This window comes from Sciurus carolinensis, chromosome 14 (genome assembly GCF_902686445.1).
Source record: "Sciurus carolinensis chromosome 14, mSciCar1.2, whole genome shotgun sequence".
NCBI lineage: Eukaryota > Metazoa > Chordata > Mammalia > Rodentia > Sciuridae > Sciurus > Sciurus carolinensis.
In genome coordinates, this window is record NC_062226.1 from 6,349,657 (window position 1) to 6,365,039 (window position 15,383).

The 15,383-nt window shown below is 59.7% G+C and overlaps 1 long non-coding RNA gene across 1 annotated transcript; it reads right to left on the reverse strand.

Moving 5' to 3' along the window:
• Positions 1-5,274: 5,274 nt before the first annotated feature.
• Positions 5,275-13,841, reverse strand: LOC124964482 (uncharacterized). The gene is made up of 3 exons (XR_007104979.1): positions 13,826-13,841; positions 9,312-9,408; positions 5,275-8,906 (listed from the first exon to the last, which is right to left on the reverse strand). It is a non-coding gene; the product is annotated as an uncharacterized LOC124964482 (long non-coding RNA).
• Positions 13,842-15,383: the final 1,542 nt, after the last annotated feature.

Genomic DNA, 15,383 nt, shown 5'->3' on the forward strand with positions numbered 1-15,383 from the left:
GGCACACTGCCAGAGGCTCTCCTGGGGCGCCACACTGGGCACTGCGAGGAGGCCAGGTCCTAGCACCCAGGCCGGCGGGATACTCGGCTCGCGCAGGCCAAGCTGGGGACGAGGCCTCTGGGACATCCAGGCGAGGACTGTCCTGGCTGCTGTGCAGGGGGAGGCGGGCGGCCAGGGGGTCTCCAGGTGGAGCAGGGACCTGCAGGGCGGCCGGGATCCACGGGGCGGGAGAGACAGGGCCGTCGAGGACTCCGGTGGGGCCGGGCCTGTGGGCCTGAGAAGCCAGGTGGCCAGCTGCCCTGACCCAGGCCGAGGCCCTCCCCAGCCCAGCTTGCAGTTCAGAAGTGTGTGTCACGGGGCTGGCACGCACAGGCACACACGCTTCCTACCGCCAGGCGTGCTCAGGACCAGGCGCGGCTGGTCTCCCTGTGGGTGAGCAGAGACGGGCTTCCTGGCCCAGGGCAGGACCTGGGGAGGCCAGGAGGGCCGTGTCCCAGAGCCCAGGCTCTGTCCTCGGGAAGGACAGGCTGTCTGCACCCTGGGGAGCCATTCCCCCATCGGCAGGAGGGGGTTGAAAGTGAAGCAACCTATGACCGTGGGAGGGCCACACTCACGTGCTCACCCACACAGAGCTTCCCGGGGAGGGGTGGCCCCTGGCTCCTGTCCAGAGCTCCTCCGCTCCCTCAGGAAGGAGGCCTGCTGCTTGCCAGGGCTCACCCCACTCTGCAGCTGAGAGAGGGGAGAAGGGAGAGGGAGGCCTGAGCCTCAAGCCAGGGAGTCTCCAAGTTTTGAGCGCCAGCTGCCTCCAGCCCGGGACTTGCTCTGGACGGCTGTCACTTTGACAAGCACATGCGCACACTGACCCACATGTGCGGGACACACGGGTGCACACAGGGACCCACACTGGGGCTTGCACGCTCCCACGGTCCCCTGCACACACAGGCGCACACTCAGCACAGGCGAGGAGGACGCGTGGACAGCCTGGGGACACACAGCACGCCCCTGGAAATGAGGACTCTGGCAGGTGTGTGGCCTCGGCCTCCCTCCAGGTTACAGCCTCCTCTCCAGACCAGCTCCCCTCACGCTGCCTGCCGGCTGCGTGTCCTGAGAAACCAGTACAAACTCCTTTAAAGCCAGCACTGGGGACCTGCGGCTTAAACACTGGAAGTTCAGGGGCTCAGTGTGACATGGCTGGTATTGCCTGGCCAGCCCAGGGCTTTGGGGGCAGCAGGGAAGGGAGTGTGGGGTGTGGGGTGGGGTTGGCAGGGCCGGTTCGGAACAGGCACCCCACACACCCACATGCACCCACCATGGCTGGGAACAGACTCCACAGAGCAAGAGAGGTGACCGAGGACCAGGGGTCACAGATGGACCTTCAGAGCCCCAACTCCACACGGCTCCCTCTGTGACCTTCCCCAGGATCTTCTCTCCCCTGGCTCAGTTTCCCCACCTGCACAATGGGTGTGACGTGACCACCTCCAGGGTTAGCGCAAGACGATGACGTCATGCCTATAAGGTCGCAGGCCCTGGAAACCCAGGGAAAGGACGTGGGCGGAGGGGAGCGGGGTCTGAAAACAGCCAGCGCGTCCCCTGGGGGCGGAAGCCCTGTTCCCAGGCCTCTCTCGGCCTTCAGCAAGGCCAGCCCGGGGCTTGGCCCCCCAGCCAGGCCACCAGGAAAACCCCACTGCCCCCTGCGGCTCAGGTTCCTACACCCCGCCCCCCAAAACCCGCAAACAAATTTGCATATATTTAAATCTCCTCTGTGGGCTCCAGGCTCCAGCCCCCTGCGCCCCCCCAGAAGGAGAGAGGAAGAAATTACAGAGCCGTCATTTGTCTCCGTCCCCGCACCCCATCTATCAGGGCCGCCGAGCCCGTCGCCTCGAATGAGGCGCGCGCCCGGGACAGCCGCTTTAATGGGGCGCCGCGTGTGACTGCAGCCCGGCGCAGCCGGCCGGCATTTGCATACATATTAAACGGAGCAGTAAAAAATGCAGACATGCAAACCATTTGGACGGGCTCCGCGCGCACAGCCTGCCAGGAAATCAATCTTCTGGTTTCTTAAAGGAAACATGCTCGGGAGGAGGTGGCGATGCCACACAGCCCGCAGGTCCGGGGAGGGGGAGGCATTGCCCTCTGTCTGTCCATCTGTCCTCAGGGCCCTTCCCAGCCGCCAAGAGTGCAGAGGGAGCACCATGGGTCCCCATCCTTGGTGGGAGGCTACTGGATTAAAGTAGATCAGCCTTGAAAGCACTTAACTCTTTGCCTGGTATGCAGCTGGTGCTCAATAAATGGTGTCAGAGCAGAAGGTAGGCGGAGCCTGGCTGTTGCGAGTGTGGTTTTCCTACTTTCCTGTGCACTGGGCATTCTGATCCTCTCAGAAACCTCTAACTCTCTCCCACAGGGGTGTGACTCTGAGGACCCAGGGATGCCCCCCAACCCATAAGTGTCTACTCCCCTGTGCTCCCAGAAACTCCGTCTGGCTCAGCCACCTGTGGCCTCCCAGTGGCAGGCGCTCCCTAGCTACTAAGGCTGAGGCCAAGGCCAGGCCAGCATGGGGGACCCAAGCAGGTCTCCACTCGCAATGCACGTGTGGGACCAGGAAGAGGCAGATGGCTCAGAGCCTCAGCAAAGCCTGGGGGCTGCCAAGCCCACCTGTCCCACCTCCCGGAAGTCCCCCATACAGACCAGGAGACTGAGGCACAGGACAGGGGCTGAAGCCACCAGCTGGGAGGGGCAGAGCCAGGATGGGCCGGGGCCTCTGACTGGACACGCCCTTGGCAGAGGGGGCACTCCTCCTGCATGCCGACATGCTGGCCAAGCATGTGCCTGTGGAGAAAGAAACAGCTCCCCAGGGCACATGGGGACCGGGACCCAGGAAGGTCCTCTCTGGAAAGGGACTAGAGGGAAGGAGGGGCGAGGGCGAGGGCGAGGGCAGGGGGAGAGCCGGGCTCTGGAGGACCAGCTCGGGTTTGGCCTTGATGCATGCACTTCACACTCCGAAGGCAAGGGCCCGGCGCCCAGTGTCCCCAGGGCTGGGCAGGGGCAGTGCTGGGGTGGGGGTGCTACCGTCCAGTGGGAACCACCGCATGGTCTGGGAGCCCGGGGCTTGGGAGAAGAGGCCAGGCCCAGGCTTCTTGTCGGTTGGGAGAAGGTCTGCTGTGGGTCAGCGCTCCCGGCTGGGTGGCAGTGTGACCTCACAGCGTGTGTGAGTTGCAGTCTGGTGCCATGGGAACAAAAACCCAAACCTACAGCCCTGGCCCAATTCACTGGTGTCTTGCTGTGTGACCCTGGGCAAGGCCCTGTCATCTCTGGGCTAGGTGGCTGAGCTTCCTGAACCCCTTCGCCTCGTCTCCCTCTCTTTCACCTCTGACCTCCTGGCTCTTGGGCTTCAGTCCCTCCACCTCCCTCTGCAGCCCTGGGAGGAGGAAGCAGCAGGCGGGAAGAGGGAGGGTTGGCGTTACAGGAACGGGAGGGGGCCTATTGCTCAATGGGGGAGCCTGGCCCCGGGCCTGCCGCCCCCACCTCCGCCGGCCCTCCCTCCTCCTCCCCAAGCTGCATTGCAAACATTCCTCGCCAACCCGGGCTGCTGCGGCCCGGAAGAGGGAACTGCCGCAGAAACACTTAACCCCTTCGCTCCCACTGCAGGATCCTGCGGGCAAGAGGATGCGCCTGGGTGGCTCTGCGATCTGGTCGGGTGTCCGGCTGGTCACGCAGCCCCAGAATCAGCAGGGTATTCCGCAGTCTGTGTCATGGACTCATTCGGGGACACTTCCAGAACTCCCCTGCGCCCGGGGCACTGTGCCCCACACCAGGCCTGAGGTGGAACAGGCAGCCCTAGTGTGTGAGGCTGGATGGCCACGTGGTGATCCCTCCCTGGAGTGACCAGGAAGGGCAGAGCCTCAGCTGAGCCGAAGGGGCCAGACTGGAGGGGAGGGCTTCCAGGAGGAAGGGACAGTTAGGGACCCTCCTGAGAGAAGAGGCAGGTCACACGCTCTGTCCGGAGGGGGAAGAGGGAGCCCCCAGGAAGGGAGCAGGCCCTGCCAGGCCCTGCCAGGCCCCAGAAAGGCCTTGGGGCCACTCCCAGTTGGGGCCCTCATCCGAGGCGAGAGAGCCATGCAAGGGTTGGTGTGGGGAAGGCCACGGTCAAGTTTCGCACTGAGAGTTCCTCATGCAAAAGAAGAACTAAATGGGAAGACAGAACTCACTTCCACGAACAAATCAAATACCATCCAAGACAGGAACACCTGGACCACGCCAAAGTGCCACCAACAGGACACATTTCAAATGGCAGCCTGGCAGCTGGGCCTGGCGCTGGGCTCTCCTGCAGCCTGGAGGCCACTCTGAGGCCTGCCCCCCAGGCCACCTTGAGGCGCAGGGGAGGATCAGCACCCTCCCCCAGACACCGCCCCTGCACGCAGCTGGAGCCCCGGAAAGGTGTCCTTCCGTCTGTCAGTGGAGATGTCGGAAGAGCTGAGATCATCTAGGCCCACAGTTTCCTCCCATTACCGATTAGAAAACTGAGGCCCAGAGGTAGCTGGCTCAAGATCCCACTGTGGAGGCAGGTGTGGCTGGGCCAGGCTGGCCACCTTCTGTGACCCAGGTGCAGCCGAGCCCAGTAGCATGCAGCCAAGATGCCCGCAAAGTGTTGTCTAGAGAGAGCCAGCATGCCACCTGCCTGGGTCCCCGATGCCACAGAGGGAGACCTGAAGCCTCTTGGTAACCCCAACCGAAGCCCCTTCCTTCCCGCCTCTCCTGAGGCCAAGAGAATGAGATTCACGTCCAGAGAACCAAGAACCACTTGGAAACTGAAACTCCCCCACGCGCTCTCTCTCCGGTGCTGGGACGAACCCCAGGGCTGCCACCCAGGCCTCCTTCACTCTTTTCTCCTGAAGCTTGAAGGAAGGAGATGAAGAAGAGTTTCTGGGCAAGTTCTGGACTGTATTGCTTTTGCTGTAGGAATAATTCCTCCCCCTTTTTAATGGAGTATCACTCAGGATACCAACATACCAAAGAGATGAAAACAACTCTTCTGATAAGCAGAGCTGTTCTGATGGGGGGAAGGGGGTGGTCTTAAACCGCACCCCATGCACGTTCGCCAGCTCTGAGCTCCTCGGAGCAGACAGAAAAGCAGTCCTCAAGCCCAGCTTGTAATTTTATGTATGGGGAAACCAAGGCCCAGGGAGGCTGAGGAATTTGCCCAGAGTCACACGGCTCTGAGGAGGAGAGCCTCAGTGGCCCTCCCAGCCCAGGCCTGGGCTGCAGGACCAGGTCCTGGCTCCTGCGTTCTGTCCTCTGAGTGTTGTCCCTACACCTGATCTGCTTGTTGGGAGAGCAAACTTAGAGGTGCTCCAAGTCCTCGGAGCGTGTTGAGACTTCCAAGGCAAGAACACACCCAGGATGCTCCCTGTGCTGGAAAGCATGCCCCAACAGGACAGGAAGGCGCTGGGCAGGCTCCGAGCCCGCACATGCCCCCAGCCAAGGAGGGGCTGCGTGCCTCCCAGGCTCTGGGGTCACTCCTGCAGGAGGCCCCTGCGGTAAGGAAGTCTGTTCTGAGACGCGGGATCTACTCTGTCACCGTACCCTTCCAGCAATAGGACTCCCTCTATAAGGGTGCCTCACACGTGGGGTGCCGTCAGCTGGTGACCCACCTTCAGCTTTGCCATGGCAAAGCTTTCAGGAGCCCCTGTGCTCAGGGAATTATCCCTCTGAATCCTCATTTCACATCGCCCCACTCTGCAGAGGGGACACAGGACTGTGGTCACCTGCCTAGGCCACAGAGCCAATGACCAAGGGTCAGCCTGGGACGTGGATGATTTGGGTACCAGGAGCTTGCTCAGTACCACGTGGCCTCCTGGCCAGGGAACCCTCTCCATCCCAACCCAGAGATGTGGTCACCGCAGATGTGGCTCACCTGACTCCTCATCTTGCTAATGTACTTAACCCTCGTCCTGGAGATGAGATGAATATTGTATCTGGCCTATTTATTATTTGTTTATCATTGGCATCTGCCCCTCCCGAGTTCACGCTCTGCTCTAATCTTCCCGCACGGCTCTCCCAACTCACTGATCCTGTCTCAGAACTTCCAGAAGCAGAGCTGCTTTTGTGGATGTAGCTGTCATGACAAAAATATTACATCTCATGCATCTCGTGGAAACGAGTGGCTTGACTGAGAGGCAAGGGTGGAACTGGCTGCCCGAGGGCCAGCGGTGCGCAGGGTCACGGTGCCCCTGACCCGGCGAAGCGCGAGCGATTGGCTGGGGGCTGCGTTCTCTCTGCCCTGCTGCTTGATGAGGCTCATGACTTCCTGGTCTCTTTTTGTTCTCTTCCCAACACAGGTTAACAGCTCTGCTCAGGTTAGTGTCCACTAAATGGCAACAAGCCAACTGTGGGAAGGAAGTGATGGTTACCATGGTCGCCAGCTTCCAAGATGGTCTCCAAAGGGTCCCCCCTCCTGACAATCACAGCCAGTGTGGTCTCCTCCCACAGTGAGCAGGGCTGGACTGGCTAACCAATAGGACATGGAGGAAATTACCATATGCATATGTGCCATCCAAGGCTGGGTCATAAAAGGCCTTGGGGCTTCAGTCTTGCTGTCTTGCATGGCTCACTCTGTGGGAAGGCAGCTGCCATCTTGTGAGGAAACTCTAAGCAGTCTCGTGGAGAAATCCAAATTGCAAGGGGTGAGACCTTTATTCCAACCATGTGAGTGAGTCATTTAAGAAGCCCTCAGATGACTACAGCTACAGCTGACACCCTGCCTGCAACCTCAGGAAAGACCACAGTAGGACTCGCTGGTTGGGCCCCATCTGAATTCCTGACCCACAGAAACTGTGAGATAATAAATACTTATTGTTTTAAACTGCTAAGTTTGGGGTGATTTGTTATGCAGCAGCAGCGACTGATACGGAAACAGAAAGACTGTTTAGTTATGAAGGCCTTCCATTGACTGCGTTCCCAAAGTGTGTTCCCTGGCATACAGACCTCAGGTGAGGCTCTGGAAGACTAAAGTCAGTCGGGCAGGTGGGACTCATCTGCTGGCGATGCGCAGGCCAGGGCCCACTGAGGCAGAGCCCTCCCGCAAGGAGGCTGCCGTCTGACTCAGCATTTCCCAGGCGGCTTTGGCCATGCAACTCTGGTATTGGAGCCTCGAGACCTCTTTAGGGTACATGAAGTGTCACAGATGTTGGTTTCCTGGAGCACTTTAAACAATCATGTGCCATGGAAAGTCCTAGAGTACGGCCAGCATCTGACCAGGGACAAGAAGCCTGGTCCACTAGGATGGACCCTTCTCTCGCCTCCTTTTCCAGCTAACGGGCTGCTTTGCCCTGGGCCACCTCTGTCCCACCACTTCAGTCACTGGTCTTGGTCAGGGCTCTGGGCTGGTAACTGGCCATGGACCTCAGCCCATTTGGGGGACCAAGTCTGAATCCCCAATCTTGAAAGCACTAGCTCTCAGGCGCTCAGGAGCCCAGTGACCCGTGGGCCACTGTGCACCCCAGGGGGTCTTCCCCAGCTCACTGGTGTGTGCTGCCTGCTGAGCACCAGGTCCCCAGAGGTGGGTATTTCTCAGAAGAAATGCATCCGTGGTCTTAAAACACAACAGGAGCCACTGGAAACAGCCCGGGCTGGAGAACAACTCAGTTTACAGACCACTTTTTAAGAGCGAATCCACTCCCTTCAGGGAGGAAGGCGGGGCTCAGAGAGCCACATTCCTTCAGGTCCCTGGGGCCGTGTCGGGTGGGAACAACTCTCAGCACGCTGGAAGGCAGAGGTCTTTTCCTGGCGATAAACCATAACTGCACCCTCGCGTTGCTTCGTCGCTTGGCAAGGCCAGGGGCTCTCGAGCTTTTCCAGAACCATCATTTCTTCCAGACACCAGTGACCAGCTGCCTCCCTTTGACCAGAGCCCAGGCCCGGAGGGTGGGAGAGAACCCATTACAGTGCTGCTGCCCAGAGTGGGCCCCCTGGCCCGCCTCTGTGTCCCTGGGGGTTCCCGCCTGGGTCCACGGCAGCAGAATCTGTACCTGAGCAGCATCCCAAGGTGACTCAAGGCAGACTGAAGTTGGATGCACCCTGGAACTGCTGTCTCAATGTGGCCTCAGCCCTCGCCACACCTGCCTTCCTGTCCCTGCTTCCGGGCTCCCTGTCCCCTTGCAGACAGCTTCTCACAGAGGCTCCAGCCGAATCTCCTGAGAGCCATCTTGGTGCTCATGCTTTTCTTGACATCCCTCTGTTGTCACTCAAATCCAGTGTGACGGTCATGGCAGGATGGGTAGGCAGCTGAGGTAATGGCACCAGCCAAACACCCAGCTTCTAAGGGCACCTGCAGCCCAGCAGAGATGCAATGGGACCCAGGTGTCAGAGAGCAGAGGCCATCTCCCCAGTGTCACACCTGGGGAATGACAGCCCTGGGCACCAGCTTTGTAAGGATTTCCCTGATGGGAGGTGAGGACGACCAAAGGGTGTCAAGGGGCTACCCCCCCAAACGACTGGCTTTGCCAGGGCTTCTCAAGCTGGGGCTCTTGGGGGCCCTCAAAAGCTCTCTGGCCATCTACAGTCTCTCAAAGTCCCCAGTGTTCACTGCACCTTTTTGCAGGTCAGGCTGTCCACCCTGGCCCATCACACTCCCCAGAGCTAGCGGGAGCTGAGTAGCCCCGGGTGAACCCAACAGGAAGGCAGTTCACTGCTTAGCAAACAGGCCTTGGAGCAGATAGCAGAGCAGGGGCTTGTGGGAACGAAGAGAGGAATTCCCTTAGGAATCTGCCTTGCTATGGGGTGGGCACTGGCTCCCTCAGACTGACCAGAGGTGATACCTGCTTTCTTATCTTTCTTTAAAAACAGACTGGGGTGTGGCTCATGCGCAGCACTTGCCTAACATGGCAAGGCCCTGGGATCCATCCCCAGCACTGCAAAAAAAAAAAAGAAAAGAAAAAATGAAAAGAAAATGTAGCCAGGCTCCCCACCCCCACCTGGGGCCATGGGGGTGGCACAGACGACAGGGCTGGTGGCCACAGGCCCAGGATGGGAAGCGGCCCGGTGCACACATCCTGGGTCTTGACCAGCTGCTCCTCGCCCACGTTCTCCACGCAGGCTGTCCCTGGGGACGGCATGTGGGCTCCTGTCTGCAGGTCTGCAGGGAAGTCTGGCAGACGCGGGCCAGACACACCGGGATTTCTTGTAGAAACCTGCCGGAGAGGAGGGGCCGCCAGCCCGGGAAGCGCAGAGGGGGCCTGCCCGCGCGCCCGCCTCGCCTGGGCCTGTCCAGGGCACAGACCCCGCTTCCCAGCCGCCCTTCCCGCGGCCTCACCAACCTCAGTGGAGCTCGAGGTTGGGCGCCGGCGACCGACACCGGGCTCTGCACCTGCAGTCCGACCACGGCCACCGCAGGTGTCACCTCTGGGCTCATGTCTGGGGAAAGGAGCACAGAGCTTTTCAAAACCCTATCTCAGGTCTGAGCATCAGGAGGCCCTGGTGCCGAGCCCTGGCGACCGAGGCGTAGGACGCCCCAGGCAGGCAGCCCACGGGGTCTCCAAGGCAGCGGCTCCGGGGCGCACGGGCAGCCCACCGTGCGCAGCGAAGGGCCCGCCGCTGTGTCCTCGCCAGCCAGGGCCCCCTCTTAAGCAGGGCCTGCGGGGTCTTCTGGTGGCCAGAACACGACGGCCCACCTTTGCCCCCGTTCTCACTGGTCCCTTGAAGCGTCGGCCTCCCCAGGAGACGTGCAGGCCTCCGGCCGTTCTGCTCCTTCAGTCTGTGCCCTGGGGCCCCACGGCCAGAACCCAAGTCCGCGGGAGCACCCTCCCGCCCGCTCGGGGACCCCTTCTGTTCACCAGGGTGACAGAGGGCCCAGCCCCTCCTTCCAGCTGTTCCATCTTCTCCCACTGGAAACGGTCACCCCGGGCAGCGGCACCTCCGGGGGCGCTGTAAGGACGCCCTGGGTGGGCAAGGAGTTGGGCACCGCCAGGTCACAGACCTGCCCACAGCGGGCGCATGGCAGTCTGGCTTTCCAAGAGCAGAGTGCCACACGGAGCCAGGGGCAGGCGCCCAGGACTCTTCTGTGTTCACAAGATTCAACAACCAACGTTTCTTAAAGTAAAAGGATAGGGGTGACATATTATTAGTGTAAAATATGATTTTTTTAAAAAAGAGAAAGCTTGACATCAGTCCCAGACGGGACCAATGCTGGCCCAATCCCCCCACTGAGCCCACATGGGCCAGATGGACCGAAAAAGGGACTCAGGATATTTGAAAACCCATTGCCAGAGGGTCCAGGTTAGGAGGGGGAGTGACCTCCGGGGCTCCTGCCTGAGCCCAGGACCTGGCAGCCAGGCCCACCCAAGGAGACGTCAGTTCCCCAGACAGGTTCCATGGTCTTTTGAGGACAGAACCTGTTAGAGGCTTTTTATCTGCAGAGCCTTGATTGAAACATGGTCAGACATTCATTTAGAACAAATCAAAACTCACAAAGTCTAAAGTCCATGTGCAAAACACCTCTAGTGGCAGGGCAATGGTGGGACAGCCATGTGCCACATAATGATGTTTCAGTCGATGACAGACCACCTGCAGGACCATGGGCCCATAAGATTGCTGCCTGGCCAGATGCAGTGGCCACACCTAGAATCCCAGCAACTTAGGAGGCTGAGGCAAGAGGATCACAAGTTTGAGGCCAGCCTCAGCAAGAGTAACTTAGCAAGACTCTGTCTCAAAATAAAAAATAAAAAGGCCTGGGAATGTGGCTCAGTGGTAAAGTGCCCCTGGGTTCGATCTTTACTAAAAAAAAAAAAAAAAAAAATAGACTATATTGCCTAGTGGCCCCGTGGCCATTTAAGTTTGCATAAGTAAGCTCCACGATATTCGCACAGTGAAATCTAAGGATGCGTTTCTCTGGATGTGTGCCTGTCGTTGAGCAATGCCACAGGACTGCACTGCTCTTTGGCCAGGCTGGGGCGAGATGCTCTCCACGCACCAACTCAACTCAACTCACAGCAACCTGTCCCCATTTCACAAAGGAGAAAGCCAAGGCTCAGAGAGGTCAGATGAGGCCCCCAAGGTCACTCAGTGGTAGAACTCAACTCTTAAGCATAACCATTAGGGTCTCTGATTTATCACTGTTGGCCTCGCCAGGATCCTTGCTGCCACCCACCACCCAGAACCACGAGAGAGAGAAGCAACAGTGACCAAGGGCATGCACGAATTGCCTGGGCCAGGAATCACGCAGCAAGGTCAAATGCACACAGACGCTTCCCTACAAGGGGAGAAAACCACAAAAATGGAAAATTTCCATCTGGTCACACACAAAAAAAAGGCAAATTGGGTGACTCTGGAAGGAAGAACTCCCCCAAGACTGAGCTAACTCTGGCCAACTTTCATTCGATCCCCAGGTAAGTAGGGAAAAGGCAGGGGGCAGAATCAGTTTGCCTCACTGGTGTTAGTGGAAGACTTGAGAAGAGAGTAGGCAAGTCTCCAGGGATGGGAGGCATCTCTCTAGTGGCCATATGAGGTTAGTCAGAAATTTGGCTCCTTGAGTTAAACAAATCTGGAGCTTCCTCTTAGCAAGCCATGTGACCTCCCTGACCCTTAGTCCCTTCATCTGAAATGTGTCTAGCAAAACTGTCATGCAGCTTCTCTACACCGGGCTGGCTCTGGGTGCTGGGGACCAGCAATGAATGGGAGAGGCCAGACTGAGACCTCTCCAGGCTCATGCCTAGCAGGAGGTGACAGTGACAGATTCAGACACACAGTCTAAGGAAACAACCCGGGCCTGAGGATGCTCCCTGGGCTAGTGGGGAGGCTCCGGGTGAGAGTCCCAGCCGGGAGCGAGGCTGAGTCTGCCACTGGGCAGGACAAGCACTCAGTCCGTGGGAGCTGCTTCTGCTGCCATCTCTATCACCACAACCCCAAGGAAACCTGGCTGCCTGTGGACCAGTTCACCACTGTGTCACATCCAACACCAACCTGACACCCTGAAATCAGGGAGAAGCAGGCTTAAATCTTCCTGAGACCTCTCAAAGAGGCACCAAAGGGGACTCCCTTTGCATGCCACACGCTAAAACGTTCTCAAAATGCTGTGCCCAAGTCACGTGAAGGTCCCAGAACGTCATCCTCCCTCTGCCTCCCTTTATCTGTATCTGACAGGCAGGGCTGCTGGGCCCAGCCTCTGGAAATGGCCAGGGTTGGATCCTGACTCTGTCCTCACTAGCCACAGGCCCCAGGCCCTTTGCTTATTCTGCACCTTGACTTCTCATCTGCAAAGTTCAGGTAACAACAGCACTTCTAGTGTTGCTGAGGGCTTCAAGGGACCCCTGACAAGTGCTAAAGGTGGACAGACACACAGCCAGGTTCAGGGTGGACGAGGAGTCCTGGCCGCATCCCCCTCGCTTCTTGCTTCTGACCCCAGTCATGAGCTCAGGGCTGTGCCTCCTGCCTGGGCCTTCTAGGTCCCAGGGCTCAGTGGCAGTTCTACCCACTGCCTTATCCGGTGCAGGGAGAGGCCAGGATTGGGCAGTCGAACCCTGAAACTTCCTGGAAATGGGCAACAGAGGCTGGGAGCAGCTTACTGCAGAAAAGGCACAGGAGGGCAGCTCCCCCGGGTTTCCACGCTCAGAGGCAAGGCCAGGCGTTCCGCGGCACTTGGGACCTGGGATGTGCCGGCAAGAGATGGCTCCCCACCACTGAGGCCACTGCCTGCCTCCAGCCTGGGCAACGGGGCCACCGTGGTTCCTGCCTCTGCAGAGCAGAGGAGCTGGTGTCTCAGTCCCCAAGCACCATTGGCCAGGCCCTTGCCAGGCACTGGTCACACAGCTGTGACCAGCACATGGTTCCTGACCTCCTGGGGCTCACGGTCCTGTGGCAAGACCAACAATCGGGGCCTAGGAGGGTCAGAAACCCAGAAGCAGAAGAGGACTGCTGGGGCATTGGGGAGGACTCGAAGGTCGAGATGTGGGAGGAAGTTAGAGTGAGAAGGACAGGAGACTCAAGGCTTGGACACAGCTGGACGAAGGCCCTACCAGGAGAAGAGGGCTCCAGGAGCAGCAGGACCTTCCTTTCACCTTGCCAGTAGGTGCCACTTACTAGACTGCATCACAGACACCAGCTCACTGGGTCCCCAGTGTCACCTGGGGGAGGGCAGAAACTTACTCAGAGGAGACCCGTGCTAAGACAGGGGGCAGAGATCCCCTGCTCTTCTAGAGCCCAGAGCTCCTGGCTCCTGGCTGGCGAGGATCAAGGTGCAACACCTGCCCATAGCACCCCTGGCACCTGCTGAGGGTCAGAAGGACCTACCATCCCCACCCCGTTCGACAGGTGAAGTCATGGGGGTTCAGGGAGAGCACAGCGACCCTCCAGCTATACGGCTCTGGTCTGTCCCCTGGGACCCAGGAACCCAGAGGTGCCAAAGTGCCCCCACTCCCCAGGTGGGGCAGGAAGCAGCTAGGAGCCGGGGGACTCCGGGTGCAGGCAAGAGGGGGCCCGGGATGGGCTTCAGGAACCGACACCAGGCGGGGACAGGTGGAGGATGTGGGTGGGGACGGCGAGGCCTCGCCATGCGGCCAACCCCGGGGTCCCGGCCGCCCCCTTGCTCCCTCCCAGGTGAGACCCCGACTTCCCGGAAGACACCACCTCCGGCGGGGCGGGGAGAAGGACCACCGCCTCCTGGCCGCCCAATCAGCGGCGCTCCCAGTCCGCGGGCGGAGGCGCCGGCCGAGGCCTCCCGGGCCGGGACCTGACCCGCGCCGCGCCCCCGCCCCCGCCCCCAGCCTCATTAGCGCCGACGCCCGTCGTCCTCCCCTCGCTTGCCGGTGGCTCCAGAATTTAAAGGTTAAATCCTAACCTCGTCTCAGCAGTTTCTCGCGGCTTTGCCTAGCCAGCGCCAGTTGCTGGTAATTATATGCATCTCCGCGCAGCCAATCAGCTGTCAGGCTGACAGATACTGATCTTTTCGTTTTATTTTTAGCTCTGTGCTTCCCCCTCTAGTTGCAAAAAAAAATTCTGTTTGTTCTGCGCGCTGCCGCCTCGCTCAGGCCCTGCAGCCGCTCTCATCTCCGCCAGCCGGGCGGCCGCGGGCAGCCGGCGGGGCTGGGGCTTCCGTCCCCGCCCGAGAGCGGGGACAGAACGTGCTCGCAGCCCCCCAGCTGCGGCCAGCCCCGCGGGGACAGCCCCTGGGCTGGGCCGCCGCCGACTGCGCGCCCGTGGAGGCCCAGCGAACCGAGAGGACTTGTGCTTGGCCTCGGCCCCGGGCTGTGCCCAGGAAGGAGGCGAGTCCTACCTGCGGCTGGAGGCTAGAGAGACAGATGTGCAGGGGCAGAGACGGCAGGCCGGGGAGGGAGAGGGCGGAAGGGCCCGCCGCCCCTAAGCTCTCCTCCCAACCCGAACAGAAGGGCTGGGAAGAGTCACCAGCAAAACACTGAGGGGCTCCCTAGAGAGTTCCAGCCAGGCCTGCAGGGCTCAACCAGGTACCAGGCTGCCCGTCCCAGGCCTGGTGCACCATCCCGCGCTCTTTGGAATCCTTTGGTGGGCATTCTGGAAGGTTCTATGGGTTTTCCAGGGAGCTGGCAGCTGTGGAGGCCTGGCTGATGGAAGGCCCCTGTCCACACAGCTGATGGCAGGCAGGGGACAGCGCTAAGCAGTGACAGAAACGGTGGGGAAGTTTCCTTCTACCTTCCGGACATGCTGTGGTTTGCAGAGCATCCCCTAGTCCCAGTGGCCTCTGTTGCACCTCCACCGTTAGCCGCAGGATGAAGTGAAATGGAGGTCAGTCAGTCTGGGTGGGGCAGGCGTCACCCCTTTTCTTATTGGTTCTGGAATTGGTGGGTGCAGTGTTGCCTAATGGTTTGGACCTGGGGCACAACTGTCCTGGGTTGTTCAAGTTTTGCTGTTTACCAACTGTGACTCTGGGTGAATGACTCAAGCTCTCTGGGCCCCAGTGTCCCCATCTGGAAAGTGGGTCCCCCTCCCACCCCCAACACACAGGATGACTCCAGAGTGGCTGCCTGTGTGGGTGCGTCTCTGCTCCAGCACCAGGTGGAGAGCTCTGGGAGCAGGTATTATCAGCTCCTCTGTTTGGCGGATGGGGAAACTGAGGTTCATGTGACTCATAATTGGCAGAACTGGGACTAGAACCCTCCCTCCCTTTTTGGCTTCCTTTTCTCTGACACCACAGATGGCGCGCTGAGAAAAAAGCGAAGGGAGAAGGGAATTAGGAGACCCAGCGAGATAGAGGGAGGCAGAAGCACTGTGATCAATTACTTGGGCTATAAATTTCTGCTGTTTTGCAAAGTGAGCACACAACCTCTGCGAAGCCGAGCCTGCTGGCTGTGCTCAGGAGAAACCCAACAGAGTCCGCAGCAGCTCTTGAGGCGGGGAACTGGGAGCCAGGGGGCTGAGCTCTA